Source organism: Chinchilla lanigera, unplaced genomic scaffold (genome assembly GCF_000276665.1).
Source record: "Chinchilla lanigera isolate Chin_1 unplaced genomic scaffold, ChiLan1.0 scaffold00048, whole genome shotgun sequence".
Classification (NCBI taxonomy): domain Eukaryota; kingdom Metazoa; phylum Chordata; class Mammalia; order Rodentia; family Chinchillidae; genus Chinchilla; species Chinchilla lanigera.
The window spans coordinates 702576-720718 of NW_004955449.1; the positions used below are offsets into that span (position 1 = coordinate 702576).

The window sequence follows — 18143 nt, forward strand, 5'->3', positions numbered from 1 at the left end:
AACTCTATTGGGAATGGGACTAGAGAACATGCGTATTACACATTTGTTAATAACATGCTACGCATGTCCGTGTCCTGAGGCTTTACAGAAGGCTGAAATGGAAGGTTGCAGACTAACTGAGCTCATGAAGGAATTTCAAGGCAACATGTGCACTGGTTTTAGTCAAATTTATGATGATTACTGAGAGCAAAAGCAGAGCAGAACTAATTTAAAATGTGAATTTTGATCATAAAGAAGTAATGATGGAGCCAAAGAAACTATAGTTGCTGAAGAGTTTCATGCCTCTGAAAAGTATTTACACCAGGGCAGGAGGAGGGATATCTTGAGGGCATCTCAGGAATCAGGAAGAGCTCAACAGTGGCAGGCTCAAGTGTGCAAAAATGAAAACCCTTCATTTGAAAAGAAAGCACCTGGGTCCCCGATAGAGAAATGAAGTCCCTAGGATTCATTTCACTGTCCTCAGCCATCTAAGCACTCAGAAGCTGCTATAGCCATTGTCCTAGGAAGCCTGGCCATTGCTTGGGCTGGCAGCAGACCTTGGCATCATCCACATTGTTCTGGTTTTTCAGGTATGCAGAATTCAAGGATGGTAGGATCATGGAGGTTTCCATCCATATTTTAAACCAAAGTCTGGGAGGCCAGTCAAAGAGGCCCTGAGTGGGGATGTGTGAAGTTGTGGAAATGAAACTGAAGCTGCAGGAAGACCCTATGAAGTTGTAAATGCCAAGAACTTAGAAAATATGCTGAGGAAAGACATAAGCAGTGAGTTAGAGCCAGCCCAAGAGACAGGCCATGTGATCTACAACCAAAAAGACCCACATGGGTGGGTCTGCCCAGCCTTTTGGAGCTCACATCATGCACTATATCCCTGGATGTCAGACATGGAACTATAAGACTTCATGTTTGCCCTACCTAGTTTTGGTTTCACTTTGTCCAGTTCTTTTCTATCCCCTTATTCCTCCCTTTCAGAACTGAACGTTTACTCTGCCATTGTACCTTGGGATTATGTAACTTGTTTTTGCTTTGGAGCCAGCTCACCATGGACTGCAACTTCTGCAACCGTGAGCCAAACAAACCATTTCCTTTCAATTGTGTATGTGTATTTTGCCTCAGCAATAGGAAAGCTGACCAATGCAATACTAATTCCCTTATAAACTGTAGTCATGTATAACTAATAATCATTTTATACATTGTAAACATACAGGAGAATTCAAATTATAACAAATTAGTTAAGCAATATTTTTAAAATGTTTTAATGCCATGAGAATGTTTTCTCTTGTATAAAAAATAAAATGAAAATATTCTTTGTAAAAGGATGATGATTGAATAAGTTTTAATTTTTAAAAGATAGGCTGTATGAGCCAGGCAATGTTGCACATGTCTATGATCTCAGTACTTGAGAGTGTGAGGAAGGAGGATCATGTATTTGAGGCCAGCCTAGGTTATGTAGTGAGACCATGTCACAAACAAACAAATGCAAAGAAATCAGACATGATGGTGCATGTCATAATCACAGTTTGGGAGGCCGAGGCAGGAAGATTGCAAGTTTAAGCCCATCCTGGGTAATGTTAACAACTTGGCAAAACCCTATCTCAAAAAAAGGGTGGGGGCTGTAGCTCAATGGGAAAGCCTGGGATTCAATTCCCAGTACCACAAATGCAAACAAAAACAAATTTAAAAAACTGTAGGACTTTGGGATGCAGATTAAGGTTAACAGAAATAACATTGGACAGAAAGTACAGAGATACTTTATGCCCCCTCTGCACCCACTCTCCAATTTCTCCTATTAATATCTCATATTGGTGGATACTCTTGTTACAGTTGATAAGTCAATATTGGTATACATTATTGTTAACTAAAGTCCATAGTTTACATTAGGGCTCACTCTTTGTGTTGTATATTCTATGACTTTTGACAAGTGTGTAACAAATGCACTTACCATAACAGTATCATAAACCATTACACTATCGTCTTGTCCAGAATAGTTCTGTATTAGTACTTTAGAGTATATTATAATTTTTAAATTGTAATTTTTAAAGGCCCATTTCAGGAGGTTACATTTTTCCTTCTGCTGGGCCATGATATGTGGTCATGGATCCCTGCAAGTATATCTCTTTTCAGTGTGTGTATGTGTGTGTGTGGTGGGCTTGTATTAGTTGACTTTTATCCCAGCATGGGTAACCATTCTAGTGGCTTACATTTTTTATTTGTACGTGTTTTTGCAGAATAGTACTATTATTTTGGGGGTTGTTTTGCTTTGTTTTTGTCTTGTTGAGAGAGGTTCTCACTATGCAGTTAAGGCTGGCCTCATACTTGCAACAATCCTCCTGCCTCAGCCTCCAAAGTGTTGGCATAACAGGCACGCACCACCAGTGGAGCCCATTCAGAACCAGCAAGCTGGGGCCACCCAGTCCTGAAGTGCATGTGGTCCGGCTGACATTTCCTCTGGACTCTTGATTTACATGAGCCATTTCCATACACTCCACGTTTTTCTAGAGCCATTGTGAAATGAGCAATGCAATCCCTCTGGGCCTCAGTTTCTGTCTGAGACTCAGTCTTGCTAAGTTCCCCAGCCTGGCCCCAAACTCCTGGTCTTAAGCGATCCTCTTGCTGCAGATTCCTGAGTAGCTGGGTCTGCAGATGAGCGCTCCTGCGCCCATGGGCCTCAGTTTCTTCCTCTGGAAAGAGAGGAGGGAAGTAGATGGCACTCAGAAGTTCATCCCTGCCCCTTTGTTTTGATTCCACAGATTAAAGCGCAAATGTATCTTTCTCCTTTCTTAGTCACTTTCCTGAGACAATCTCCTAGTCATACTTTTTGCCATCCTCACATTGTATTTCTTGCTATTCTGTTTTGGATTCTTATAAACCTTTCTGACCAGGACAGACTACCTCTTCTGGATCTAGCCAGTTCTTAGCATAGCTAAGGGCTCAGGTAGGCATAGACATTTGATATGTAGTTTTCTTTCTCTGTCCCTCACCCTTTTCTCCCTCTCCCTTTACCTCTCTCCCTCCCTCTTCTCCTGCCCTAGCCCTTGGAACAGAAGACTGGATTCAGCGGGCCCATCCCTTAATTTTCTGCTGTAAATTTGTACTTCAATGTAATAGCAGCATCTCAGTACCTTTCCCTGGGGGACAGAGGATGCAATCCATGTCTTTACTCACTTGTTGGAAGTTTCCACGTCAGGTTTCCCTTTTGTTGAGGTTTCTCTATCAATATTTCTGTCATAATGCAATGCTGATATCAGCAGTTCCAGTTTTGATTTTGTTTATTTGTTTGTTTGTTTGCCATATACAAGGGCAATGTTATAGCTTTTTGAAATCCAAAGTTTGTACTATACAATTCTGTGTTTTAAAACTGCGACATTTCAGTTGGAATTTCTGCCTTGTTCCTGTGTACAGTTCCTGTGCTGGTCAACTTGTGCTCTGTTAGCAAATGCAGCAAGGAGTATTTCAGATCCGGTGACACTCTTTTGCACTTTCTTCTTCCTTGCCGGACTTTTATTCTCCCCCATAAAATCAGAGAGAGGCTCTTCATGCTTTTCAGGCTTTTTAAACTCCAGTGCTGGTCTCGAAAAGCACCCGCGGGAAGACTGCTTCCCTTTAGCATCTGATCAACCGCAAAGAAGTTTGCCTTGCGCATTCTCCCACATTTATGGCTTTGGGTCCCGACTGCAGACGTCCACTGGAGGTCTGGTAGCTCTCCCACACCTCTCTCTGCACTCCAATGGGTACGTCTGCCACCCGACTCCGTCCCTCCTAGTTTGCTTCCTACAGAACCTCGAGCCTCTGCCTCTCCCAATCTGAAGCCCAAATGGCTGATCTTCTGTAACACGGCATGGCCAAGCTTCCTGATAGACAACTGCTCCCAGTGACCAGAGCAGGATACTTTTAATTTCTCCATTTTGCAGAATAACAAATAATTAACAGGAGATGACAGTTTGCCTTTATTTCTTGATTGCTGAATAGTATTAGGTAATCATAATTGTCATTCTTGTTTGCCACTGTTTGCACCTTTCGTACTTTTTGTTCCTCTAAAGGGGTGTTTTACTCTTGTGGGTAAGGTCTCGTATTCCTGTTTTACCTATGTTACATTTAGACTTGTTTTACTTGTGACTGCTGTCGTTTTTAATCTTTTTTTAGACAGTGCTAAGGAGAAATAAGGTTAAAGCACCATCTAGTGGACTTTTTGATAAAATTCTGTAAAATGGGTCTTTTTATAAACTTTATATTCAGCGCAGGCTTTTATCTGTCCCTTATAGAACACTAACACCAACAGCGGTTACTCTACCAGCTAGTAATTGCCTTTAGGGCAGCTGCCACTCTCAAAACAGGGGATTTCTCCAGTACCCCTGGTGAATCCCCACTGACACAAATGGCCAGCAGAAACCTCTGACTGAGAGGAACCAGTGAAACTGAAAGGTAACTGAGGGGTCGTGGCTGGGGCAGCCCTCCAGCAGATACCCAGAGGCCCCCAGTGGGAGCGAGCCCTTGACAGCCTGGGAGGGTAAGCAGCAGAGAAGCTCCACTTGTCTATTTTTCCACCTGTGCTCCTCAAGGAAGGTGAAAGACAACTCTTTTGGTGATGATCGGGTATACTCTGCCTCAGAGTCACCTTGAAATGATGCTGTTAGAGCCCTTTCTTAAGTCTCTGTCAAGGGTTGAGCTTCAGGTCTGGACTTTTCCCTCTCTACTAATAAGTTAGAAGTCCTGCTTTTTTCCTTCCTTTCCCTTTCATTGGCAATCCCTCTGCTTCCCTCCCATACTGATTCCTCCCTGACTCTTCCCTCATGCAACTCCCTTCTACCACCCACATTGGCCTTGAGACACGCCCCCAGGGGCTCTACTGGAAGCCATGTGTGCCAGCTGCCCTGTCTGTGTGCTGGTCCTGGGCCAGTGGTCCCAGGCCGCGTGACTCCAGTGCCGAACGCCTGCCCCCCACATGCTCATCCTTCCCCACCTCACAGCCCTGGCAACACAGCATAGCAGGTACACGTGGTACCATGGAAGTCAGGATCCAAGTGGTGCTCATACGCACAGGGGGACCACAGCGCCTGTGCACGCAGCCTGCAGCCTAGGCTTGCTCTTGAGCCCAGCTCTCCTGCACCCAGCCCTCCTGAGTCCAATCCCTCTGAGCACAGCCCTCCTGAGCCCAGCCTGGGTAAGGAAAATATCAGCTTGCACAGCAGGCCCCTGTCTTAGTTACTTTTCTCATTGCTGAGACAATATAACCAACACCCAAAATTAAAGGAGGAAAGCTTAGCTCACAGTTTGTAGAGGTTTCAGTCCATAATCGGCAGGTTGATTTCAGTCCAAAGCAGAGAGGCACATGGCAAAGGGGCAGTTTGTGGTGGTGGAAGACTGCAAAAGCAACAAGAGCAAAAAGGGAGAGGACAGGAGACAAACCTCTTTCTGCCTCTTGTACTGTATCCAGTCTGTTGGGGTTAGGGTAGTGCCAAGCCAATCAGTGACTGATCCAGCAATCACCCACCCTTAATCCAGCACTGAACCGTGACTCAGTCACAAAATCTAGATTTAGCTACTTCCAAAAAGCCCCATCTAAAAGTGCATAAGGCTGTGAAGGGGGCATCTAGACACAAACGATGACAGCCCCCTTGCCCCACCCTAGGCTGCAGGGCCCTGAGCACAGCGGGCCATGTCCCTGGACATATCTGCCACAGTGTCCCAGGCCATGGCACCCCCTGGTTGGCCTGCACTGTGCTTCCCCTTCCCTCCTTGGTGCCCCCACAACAAACTGATCCAGCCCCAGCCTGAACCCACCCAGGGCCACCTCCCAAATGCCCACTGCTGCTCCTGGCGATGCAGGCCCAGGCCACAAGGCTCAGGTCGTCTTGTCTCCTACTTCTTCAACAGTCACATGCCCTCCCAACTCCCACTTGACACTCCAAAACACACCCAGTCCAGACTACTTACTCCTTGGTCCTCCTGTTCCTCCCTCTCTGTCAGACCTCTCCCAGGTCAGTGAGCTCTCTCTCTTCAGCCTCTCAGTTTTTCTCCAACTCACCAAAAGTTAACTTTAAACCCTTGATTAAAATGCTCTTCCATCTAAAAGGTTGAATTATAAATCTTACAACAGCTGTTTGCCTTTAACTGGGGACAATAGCTATCAAAAAATAATTTACACTTATGCTTTACATCTGTTAACTAAAACTGATATAACCAATCTTTTCTTCTGGGTGTTTAACAAGTAAAGTTTAGAGACCAGAACAAGAAAAAATAACTGGGCTAAGAGAACAGCCAATATTTTGGCCCTTGCCCTCCAAGGTCAGCAGAGACCCAGGGCATGAAAGAACATTTTCTACAGAAGCCACAACTCTGGTGAGTTACTCAGTCTCCTAAGCAGGGAGACTGATGGACCCTAGAAGATAGAGATCAACAAAGACGCATAGTGTGCCTAATGAACGTCACCAAGAAAAAAGGTCTGTCAAGCAAGACCATGCCCCATCTTGGCAGTTGACACACAGAGGAGCTGAGAGTCTCTGTATATCGCTCCAAGGGTGATGCCTAAAGAGGCTCATCTGACCTTGATAGACAGTGAGAAGTAATTTTAATTAGCATAGGTCTCAATTTAACTTGGTTTTAAATACCCAGCAGAAAAGTACAATAAAAAAACATAAACTTTTGTCATCTGTCTATATGCCTTCCAAGATATCAGTTATTCACTGTAAAAAATATCTTGACTAATCTCTCCCTCTCCTAAATTGAAAAAAAAATTAATAAGACAAACTGTCCTCTAAAATCAGATAACATTAGACATTTTAACAACAGCACAAGAGGGTACTTGCGCCATTATAAATCTGAATGCTGTGTATGCATTCCTCATCCTTCTAATATCTCTAAGGCTATTCAAGATCCTAGATGACAGGATAGGGCCATGTCAGATTCTAAAATTCCCTAGACCTTCTCTTTATCCTCTTTATAAGACACTATTCCTGAATCTTCCTAGTAAAATATTTGTTGATTATATTCATAATAGTCTGGTTGATTTTGTTATTTGGCTCATACCTACTTAACTGTTTCTTTGGCCTGGTCTATACCCCCACTGTGGCCAGAGATGCACCAGTTAAAATCCAGCCCTCAAGATAAACAACAAAAAATCAGGCCTACATACTCCTCAAGGGACGGATAGATGGTAACACCTGGTCTAATAAAGTCTAGCTCGACATCAGTCACCTCAGTAAACAACCAAGACCCCAGATCATCACCTAGCTGGAAAGTTCTTTGGTCTTTCTATGCCAGCTAACTACATGACTTACTTCCCATTAGATCAATATTACCTAACAACTCACAGGATCTCTTCTGTCAGTTCAGCCTTTCTCTCCTCTCCTTCTTAGGCCTCACCTAAAGGCCTCATTACCTTCCTATAGTTGGACCCTCGGATCTCAAATACCTTCTCCTCTTCTCTGGCTCTCAATCAGACACCTCTAACTGTCCCATGAAAGCCAGATCACCCCACTCCTCCCAGTGCCAATACTCTGTCCCTGATCAGACTCTGAGGGGATTAGAGCCAATTATCTTGTCATCTGCTCCAACATGGTCTTCTGGTCCCTATTAACTCTCCAACACTCCAATTCTCCCTGTCCAAAAAAGAAAATAGCACTTATAGATTAGTACAAGATCTCCGCAGTGTCAACCAGATAGTTCTTCCTATCCATCCTGTGGTGCCCAATCCATACGGCCTTCTATCTTCTATCCCCATTTAGCACACATTACTCAGTCCTGTATTTGAAAGATGCCTTCTTTCCTATACTCTTACACTCCTCCACACAGCATCTCTTCACCTCTACTTCAGCCAGACCCTGACCTTTGATTTCCTCTCCTTCCGCCCATCCATCTCCCATCTCATACAGCACATTAACTTTCTCTTTCTCTGCAGCCCCTCTTACAAATCCTCCAGATGAGCCTCAGGGTTCCTATCCTTAACAGGACCATTGGTCTGTATAACCCTCCTTCTCTGGTTCAGGCCTTGCCTTTTCAGACTCCTGTCACAGTTCTTACAAGACTACATCCAATCACTAATTGGCAGTTGTTGCTCATCTCCTCATCTCGATATAAAATAGTTCCCCAAGGTTTTCCTTCCCACTAGGTTGCCCACTCAGCCCACGTGCCATGCAGGAAGCAGTCATGAGAAACGGTGCCCATCTGCCTTTTTCTTCTTCTTTTTCTTTTTTGTTTATAATAACAAAAATACAGAAATGTAAGGCTCAATTCCGACATGACTCTCCCAATACCCAGCCTGTCCACCAGCAGAGATATTTGTTCTAAACTCAGCACTGGTGCCCTTGGGAAACACAGGATGTCATAAAAGAGATAAGATGGAACAGGAACTACATCTAAAGACACCCAAGTTTCACACTGTACTCTTCAAGGACTTTACTCACTGAGGCACAAAACATCCAGAGAACTCTGACCACTGATGTTTACTGAGATCTTCCTGCCTAATGTCATTTGCTTTCTTTCAAGCCCTATAAAAAATCCTGTTTGCCTTTTTTTCCCTACAGATGGCCTTTTCACTGTCTGTCTGCCTGCACCTAGGCACAACAAATTCCACACTACGTTCCTTTGCACAAGCCTGGTGGTCTTGGCTGGTCTCTACTTCACGCCGTTCCTTACAGATGTCAACAGGGCCCTATGAGAAAGTACAGGAAAACAAAACATACATGCTATCAATGTAAGTAATACTTATGTATGGAACACACAGTTGGCATGTGTGAAAACTGCTTTAGGTGTGACAGTTGAAGCCAAGAGTCAAAAGTCTGTGGTAAACTTTTGTTTGTGTTTACACTGTAGTTCACATAGGTTTTTATTTTCATGTTATCTTTTAGGTTTTGTAAACAAGTAAACAGTTGATGTGAAAATGTTGATATCTATTCTAAGCATGCATTACATAGTTGATATTTTATTTTATTGACATCTTACTTCCCTACTAAGTGCATGTTGTACAATGTAGTAGGAAGCTCCTGACAAAACTGGAAGAGAAGAGAGGTGACAAGACTGCCACATAGGAAAAGAAAGCTAAGCACATGTGCTGCCAGTGTAAATGAGACTTGTACATGAAACATGCAGTTGTCATGCATGAAGGTAGTCACTTTGGGTGTGACAGTTGAAGCAAAGCTTATTTTTGTGGTAGAGTTCTATTGGTATTTTCATTGTAGTTCACATAGGAGTTCTTCTCTGATATTATTTTTTAGGTTTTATTAGCAAGTACACAGCTAATGTGAAATGTTGATGTCGCTTCTAAACATACAGTACACATTAAAAACTTAATATATCATTGATATTTTATGTTCCTGTTAACTACACACTGTATAACATAATAAAAAACTCCTGAAAAAACAGTAAGACTGCTGAGATGTCAAGTATGTCCTACAAAAAGGCCAGGAAAGCAAAAGACATGTGCTGTCAGTGTAAGCAATGTGTGTGTATGGAACATGCTGCTGTCACGTGTGCGGACTGCTTTAGTGTGATAAATGAAGTAAAGATTTTTTTTTTGTAGAGTGCTACTGATATTTTCATTGTTCATATAGGAATTTATTTCTGATGTTGTTTTTTAGACTTTGTATAACAAAAAAACAGTCAATGTTGAAAATTTTGATTTTTTTTATAAACACTCAATAAGTATTAAAAACTCAATACTTTATTCTTGTGATTTTTCTCTTGTTAAGTAAGCATGGTTTGGTATAATAAAACTCATAAAATTAAAATTAATAGTTCACCAATAGAAATATTCTAAAGAATCAATGTAGGTCCCACAGACTTATGTTTCAGTGCTTTCATGACAAAATGAGTCTTATGATCTGGGGGCCGGGGGAATGGAACCCAGGGCCTGAAATGCTAGGCAAGCTTCTGTCAGGAGCGCGCACCCAGCCCAGGCTTCTGATGTGTTAATGAACCAAACCTTCTCTATCTGCCTCATATACTGGGGAGGCAATTCCCTTGACCTTAGTCATCCAGGGCCTGGGGCCACTCCTATAATTTAGAATCCTCTTCAATTAGGCAGACAAGCCAATCCTAAACTGCCCACCCTGCCCTGCCCAGCCTCTCCTGCTGAAACTCTAAGCATGGCTCAGGCCTAGCTCGTCCCTCCCCTGGTCCCTCCTGCCTTCTGACCTCCCTCGTGCTTTCCCGCCCCGCCCTGCACGGCAGGCAGGCTCTCCTGTCTCTAGGAGCTGTGAGTATAATAAACTCTGCTTTCCTGAGCGCCTCCTATTTCTCCGCAGGTCACACCTGACTGACATCTCAAAAATGAACCAGAACAATCTCCTTGTGTTTTCCCTGACCTGGTGAAGCTGGTAAAAATCACTGAAAATGAGGAAAGTAAATTAACACGAGGAAAAAGCAGGACAAAGGGCATTCTGTCCTCCTGACTGTCAAGTTAACTGCAACAAAAACAGAGTAAAAGGACTGCTAGTCCTGTGCATATATTTACATTGAAATGTGCGATTGTCTAAAAAAGAGGCTGCCTAGTGTTTATTTATGGGTTTAATTTTTTATCTCTTCAGTGTGCACCAGGAGGGACTGTTAATATTCATGTCACGGGCCTTCCTGAGGATGAGTTCATTTAAGTCAGCACTGGTCAACAGTCTTCCTACGATGTCCTCTTCATCCTGTAACATTACTATCATCCCTAACTCTTCAAAATACTCCTGGGATATTTTAGCAAGTGCCCTCTTCACCTTTTAAAGAGTTGTCTCCAGATCACTCATATTTTAATAGCCTGTTCACAAAGCATTTTAAAAACAAATATCAATTGCCATAATAAATTAATAATGTAAACAAATTCAATCTACCCTGGCCTTTGCAATGACCTATGCTTTTACAGGTTTAGAGCTTGGAAATAACTATTCAGAAACAGGGAAGCCAGGACATCTACAATCCTAGTTACTCAGAAGGCAGAGTCAAGAAGATTATAAATTCATGATCAGCCTGGGCAATTTAACAAGATTTGTCTCAAAATAGAAAACAAAAGTTGGACGTGGGGGCGCATGCCTGTAATCCCAGCATTTGAGAGGCAAAGGCAAGAGGACTGCCCGCAAGTTTGAGGCCAGTCTAGGCCTACATAGTGAGTCAAAAGCTAGTCTGAACTACATGGTGAGATCTTGTCTCAATACACAAACAACAACAAGCAAAAAAGAAAAAGGAAGAGAAAAGAAACAGGGCTGGGGATGTAGCTCAGAGGGCTGGATCCCCAGCATTAACAAGAAAATAAAACTCTAGCTGAGATTTCAATGAGGACTGCCTGTTAGAGACCCCTCCTTGAGTCTGCTTGGCTCACCCCCTTTCTTGGTCATTGTATTAAACTCCCACTTCTTCTGGCCTTGCGGCTGCCTGCCTTCTCTCCCTAGAGTACAGCTCCCAGGTCCCTGTGATGGGTTGAGAGTGATGTTTGGGAAATCTTGTAGTTTTGATATGCCGTGAGGGTTTCCTTGGGTTCCCTCATGGGAAGCCTGTACAATCAGAAAAATAGCGTATTACCTCCTCACCAGTGACTCCTTTCACTGAAGCGTGACGGCTGGAAGGAAGGCCAGGATTGAAAAGAAGGACCGAGAGACTTGCACCTGTAAAGGCTGTACAATCAGAAGACACAGAAGAATGAGTGCCTTTCGCGTCATTATATCCCGCCCCCAGGTTAAAATCAAACCTGTAGCTCACATGAGCTCCCTGAGGCGCTCCTATTGGACTAGTCTGCCAGCTTTGAGTTAAAATCCTAGTCCTTCCTCTCTGGTTGAAATGTAAACTCCCCTAGCGGTCTTGTGAACCAAAAGAGATCAATGCTTCTGAAAGTGTGTCCTCTGGTGCCCCCCCACCCAGCCCTATCTTGGAAGGCCAGGATTAACTGCCTTTCAGTTCCCCTTTATTTGAAGAAACATGGTGTCACATCCCAGGAAATGTCCCACTAGTGAACAGCTGTGACTGCCCATGCTGTACATTTTCCACCCACCCATCCAGTCCACAGTCACCATTCTCCACCTTGCTCAGCCCTTACCCTGCTGGGTCACTGTGGTCTGACATTATTCTGCTAAAAGTCACGGCTCCTAGCAGAGTGGTGGTGCACATCTATAACCCCAGCACTCAGGTGGCCGAGCCAGGAAGCTCACTGCGAGTTTGAGGCTAGCTTATAGTTTGAGGCTATATAGCAGGTTCAAGGCCAGTCTGACCTACATGGCAAGACCTCATCCCAAAAGAAAAGGTCACAACTTCTGCCAGAGCCCTTCCTAGACCCCCTCTCTCAGTCCTGATTAATTTCTTCTCCCACACATAGTGGTAGTAGTGGTCACTACTGCTCTGCTGATCTGGTTCTGGAGCATGGTCCCATTCCTAGCTCCTTCTCCTAAGCACCTTTGTAAGCAATTCCTCTTTTAAACTTTCCTATATTACTTCATTTGGCAAGTTTCTGTTTCCTGGTAGAAAGTGCCTTCTACATAGTGCAAATAGTATCTTTATTTTAAATGCATTCTTTGGTTCTTAATGTGATACTGAGTCAAACAGGAAAATGAGTGTAACAGATGACAGAGAAAATGATGGTAATAGCAAAAACTATTACTACTAACAATAAACTTTTCATGAGTGCTTATTAAAGTTAGACACTGTGTACTATTTTACTGCAGTAACTCACTTGAACCGAACACTTCCATGAGGAGCATTGTGGACAGCCTCTAAAATGATCCTAGTGACCAGTGCTTATTAATATTGATGCCCTTGTACAATAGCCTTATCTTAAGTGGGGGCTGGATTTGCTGACTTCTTCCAGCAAGTAGAATATGGCACAATGATAGGATGTCACTTTCAAGATTAGGTTACAGCCAGGTGTGGTGGCACATGCCTATAATCCCAGCACTCAGGAGGCTGAGGCAGGAGGATTGCCATGAGTTTGAGGCCAGCCTGGGCTACATAGTGAAACCTTGTCTCTAAAAAAAAAAAAAAAAAAAAAAGACTAGGTTACAAAAAGAGAGTGGCTTCCATTGTGGATGACCCCTCTTGCTCACTTACTCTGAGAGAAAACAGTTGCCATGTTGTAAGCTGCCCCCCACCCCCCCACCCCCGCTCGAGATGCCCATGTGGCAAGGAATCCAGGTCTTCAGCCAACAGCTATGTGAGTGAACTAGGAAGGGGATCCTCCTCCTGCAGTCACACCTCAAGATGACTGCACTTTGACTGCAGCCAGGTGAGAGAACATGAACCAAAGCACTCAACTAAACTAATGATTCCTAACCCACAGAAGCTATGAGATAATAAATGTCTGTATTTTAAGTCATTACATTTTAGAGTAATTTGTTACAGAGCAATGGATAACTAATACAAAAGCTACCATTATCATCACAGTTTCGGAGATACAGAACCAGGTCACACAGTCTGGAAATCAAAGAGCTAAAATTATTCACCAGTCAATCTGACTGAGATCAATGCACCTAAGCAGTGTATATATGGCCTCCTGATGAAACAGTCTGTAAAAGGAATTTGTTTACACGAATTAGCTATTTAGGGATGGGGCTATAGCTCAGTGGCACAGCACCTGCCTGGCAAGCTTGAATCCTGAGTTCGATTCTCGGTTCAAAAAAAAAAGAAATGAATGAACCATTTTGGTTCTTATAGACAGCCATTAGAAGTATGAATTGATACATTTTGGAAAGTAATTTGGCAATATCTACTGAAAGGTACCAATCCTTCTGACCTCACAGTTCTACTTGGCTAGTGGTAGTTACTAATTTCTATAAATTAGAACGCTAGTTTCATATGCACATGATCATTCAGGAGCATGAGTGCTTACCATGTGTTTTAAAAGGCAATCATTGAAAGTATCATAAATATCCACTGCTCGAGATTTGGCTGAATTATGGTACATCAGAGAGTGAAGACTATGTTACCTTTAAAAATGAAGAAGGTAGAGAAATGGGAAAATAAACTTTGCTACCTGGAGGATAAAATAGTAAGATCCTCATCCCTTAATGTACACACACTTTCTCCTAGTTGTTCAGCCAAGTCCTAACCCACTTGCTGCTGTGAAAGGATGATATCATTAGGATTAAGATAGGGAGATTATCTTCAGTGGGGTTAAGGTCATCAGCTGAGGTCTTACAAGGGATCAGGCTTCTCTTGGCAAAAGAGACTAGAAGTATGAAAGGGATTGAGTATGAGCAGATTCTCCACTGCTGGTTTTGAAGCGGGACAAAAGCCATGTGGTCAGGAATGTGGTGGCCGCTCAGAGTGGAGAGCAGCCTCCCAGCTAATAGTCAACAAAAACCCAGGTACCTCAAATCCCACACTAAAAGAAAGTCAATGCTGCCAGTGACCTGAATGATGTTGTAAGTGGACTCCCCCACCATGCCTGTACTCAAGAACACCCCGGCATGTAGTATCTTGAACAGAAAGCCCAATAATACCATGTTCAGACTTGCAAAGAGCCTTGAAATAGTAAGTGTGAGTGTATAGATTTGAATGTGTAGATTTATGGTAATTTATTACACAGCAACAGAACACTAGCACAGTGCATTACAGAAGATGCTGGCTGATCCTATTTACCTGCTTCCATTAAATATTTGTTGACATTTAAAAAAAAATAAGAATTCACAGAAAAAACAACATGGAGAAGAGTGTGCATCCTACCACTGATAGTGGTTCTCTCTGGAGAATGGGATTACAGGCAACTTTTACTTTCTATATTTTGTGCTTATGAATATATGAATTGTTTGGAATGAGAAGATATATTTTTAGTAAGGAAAGAAAATGGTAGAGAGTGAAAACATATACTAGCTTTGCTATTCCACAATAAAGTTTAGGTATTATCATATTCTTACTGTCTTCAAACTTTTTTTGGAATCAGATATGGTACAAATACATAAGATATTCAGTTCTCAAGAACTTAGTCCCTTTAGTTCTGGTTAAATATATGCTGAGCACCCAAGAATGCAGAGCAGCCTGCAGATACTTTCCTCCCTACATGTCCTGACTGCACAGCTTCCCCCTGCCTGGCCCGGTGGTCTCACACAGCACTCCATTTCCTTTCTGCATTAGCTCCAACGAGACCCCGAGTGGATAGAGCCTTCAACCAGACCTGCCTGAGCACCAACAATTCTTTACAAAGGTAAATGATGGTATTTTTTTCTTTTGTTTTTTGGCCTCAAGAAATCTGTGTATTAGTCAGTTCATGTCATTCACACCGGCAGAAGCTCAGGTGGAACAAACACAGGAAGTAAAGCCAAGAGACAATAGGGCATGATTATTGGAGCAAGGGAATTAGCCTCATAATAATCTGGATGTACACATTTATAAGTGGAGTGATCTTGGGTTAGGTTACCTGTACTCTCTGAGGCACAGCTTACTCATATGTAAAGGGAGACAGATACCTATTTCACAAGGTTGCTGTGGGAATTCTTTGAGGAGGCAGGAAGGTCCCTCTGGCCCTCTGAACAAGTCATTGTTATAAGTGGGGAGTTCTGAAGTACCAGTAAACTAGTAGAGGCTCAGAATGAGTAGTTATGAATTGAAAGGCAAATGTACGTACAGATGGTCCTTGACTTACAAAGGGTTCATGGCCTGATTAACTTGGTATAAATTAAACATATCTTAAGTTTCAAAAGCATTTAGCACTCCTAGCCTACCTACTGGACTCCATAGCTTAGCAACACAGTACACTGCAGAGTATCAATTGTGACACACTTCTGTCATTCCCAGTTATTGCCTAGTTATAAGAGTATTATACCATATATTGCTAGCCACACCATATATTGCTAGCCACACCACTGCAAAGTCAAAAATTAAAAGTCAATACATAGTAAGCCATGGTAAGGCCATCTGTATTTAACAACATTGTGCTTTGGAAAATGTATCTTAGTTTTGCCAGTCTCAACATCCTTTTCCTTCCTTCCTTCCTCTCTCTTTACCAAAATCACTATAACTTTCGTGGCCTAGCTTCAAGCATTTTTTTCTTTATTACTTCATTCATATCAAAATGTGCAAGACTGAGAAGGTTTTACCATTAAGATCTCTGCCTACTAGTATATTCAACACCTTTATTTTAAGCTATAATTTAGCATCACACAAAGGAACAAAGGATTTGTTTTAGAATTTCAAGCTCTGATAGTTTTCATCTATAATCTTTTAAACTTTTCAGTTTGAAATAATTTCAACTTACAATTAAGTTAAAAGGAAAAAACCCATAAAAATGTTTTCATATGCATTTCACCTAGTTTCCCCTTACATTTACCTCCTGCATGACCATAGACCACATATTAAAACCAAAAAATTGGGCTTGCGATATAGCTCAGCAGCACAAGCCCCTGCCTCGCAAGCACAGGGTCCTGAGTTTGACTCCCTGTACCAAGAAAAAAATAAAACCAAAGAACTATCATTGATAAAATTCTATTTGGGTTTTATGTTTATTGAGAGAAATGTTAGGGTTTGAAGGGAGATGAGCCTGGGGCATTCACCACAACTAATCACTGGCCTTAGGAGGGATTAAAACAGTGGACAATTCAGAACACCACTTATTTTTGGCTTCCAATAGTGAAATGAAGAGGAATGTGTATTTTACTTTCTGTATTAGTCTGTTTCATGTTGCTATAAGTGTAAACCACAGACTGGATAATTTATAAAGAGTAAAGATTTGCTGAACTCACAGTTCTGGAGGCTGAGATGTTGAAAATCAAGAAAAGGGGCAGCATCTGGTAAGGGCCACCCTGCTGAGTCCTGGCATCACGCGGTGAATCTGTGAATATAAGCTTTTTTGACAGGTTCACTCTCACAATAACCCATTAAACCATTAATTCATTAACTCTCCAGTGACTTAATCCATTAATGACCTAGTCACCTCTTAAATGTCCCACCTCTTATGACCTCATAAAGGAAATTAAATTTCAACAGGAGATTCAGTGGGGACATTCAAACCACACACTTTCTTAATTTTCTTTTGTGTAGCTTAATGCTAAATTTAACAGATTCCCAAGAAACATGAACTCAAGAGTGTTCTTACCCCAACAAATACCCTGCTATGCTCATCTTCAGAGAGATTAACCCTTTGAATCCTCACAACAGTCCTACGAGGTAGGAACTCGCTATCCTAACTTACCCCAAGCATCAACTAAGGCTTAGAGGGCTATTAAGGAAATCAGGTAGTTCTTGGCTTAAATTTGGCACTATACCACAATAAGTGCTACTGATATGTTTTAAAGTCTGGAATCATATATTTATATATGAAACCAGTCTGCATTTTATATAAAACAGGACATGTGTACAGTACCACAGAAATTGCTTTAAAAGAAAGGGAAGTACATAAAGAACCTTAAGTACATTTAGGGACAAAAAACTGTCAATAGGAAAAGCTGACTCAAGTCACTAAATATCTTTCCTAAAGGAGTTACTGTATGTGCCGAAACACATACAGTATCAGGGTACGAGTGTGCCGTGAGCATGGTGCAGAAGCAGAGCGTGCCTCAAATCCAGGGCTCCTCAGCATGGAACACCTATTCTGAGGTACATCGGTTCCCACCTTGTCTGCGTCTATTCATAGAGGTGAACAGCCTTGGTCTTCTAACACTATGGATCAATGGTTACTATACTGACCACGACTTGTCCTTTCAAGCACATATTCTGATACCTGCGGTCACAGTGCTAACTTCCCTTGGAGACTTGGGAGGTGGTGACTTCAGAGCTGGTGAGAGCAGAGCCTGTGCTTTCTCCAAAGGTCTGTTGTTGATCTTATCGGATTTAGGATGTGGGTGGCTGAGGATAAATCCATCCCCACTTGCTGCAAAAGCAAAACTACTCCAAGAATCCCAGCCGACGGGAGTTTGGAGAGGCCTCTTTCCAGAGGCGCGGCAGCGGCGGTGGCGTGTGGTCCCCACATCGAGGGTGAGCAGAGATGCGTGAGATCTTGGGCCTCTGCGGGTTCCACTTCATTTATGAACACGTTTTTAAAAGTCACTCGAATTTAAGGGGTCTCAAAGTGGGACCCTCTTGTTTGACAGCAGAGCGGGAGGCGATGGGAAAGGCTTCCCTTCCGGGCGGGAGAAGGGGATCCCCGGAGCCGCGGGTCGCCTGAGATCAGACACCCCTTCTGGTCCCGCTTCAATCAGAGCCCATCCCGGCCCGCAGGAGGACGAGCAGAGCGCGCGCCCGGCTGCCCCGCG

General features: G+C 42.9%; 2 long non-coding RNA genes across 2 annotated transcripts; both read right to left on the reverse strand.

Annotated features, from left to right (window-relative positions):
- Nucleotides 1–1525: 1525 nt before the first annotated feature.
- On the reverse strand, nt 1526–11524 carry LOC106149559. Its single transcript, XR_001235818.1, has 3 exons — nt 11494–11524; nt 5266–8647; nt 1526–2678 (listed from the first exon to the last, which is right to left on the reverse strand). It is a non-coding gene; the product is annotated as an uncharacterized LOC106149559 (long non-coding RNA).
- A 23-nt stretch (nt 11525–11547) lies between these two features.
- LOC102020860 lies at nt 11548–17865 on the reverse strand. Its single transcript, XR_001235819.1, has 3 exons — nt 17612–17865; nt 16635–16723; nt 11548–11585 (listed from the first exon to the last, which is right to left on the reverse strand). It is a non-coding gene; the product is annotated as an uncharacterized LOC102020860 (long non-coding RNA).
- Between the last annotated feature and the right edge of the window lie 278 nt (nt 17866–18143).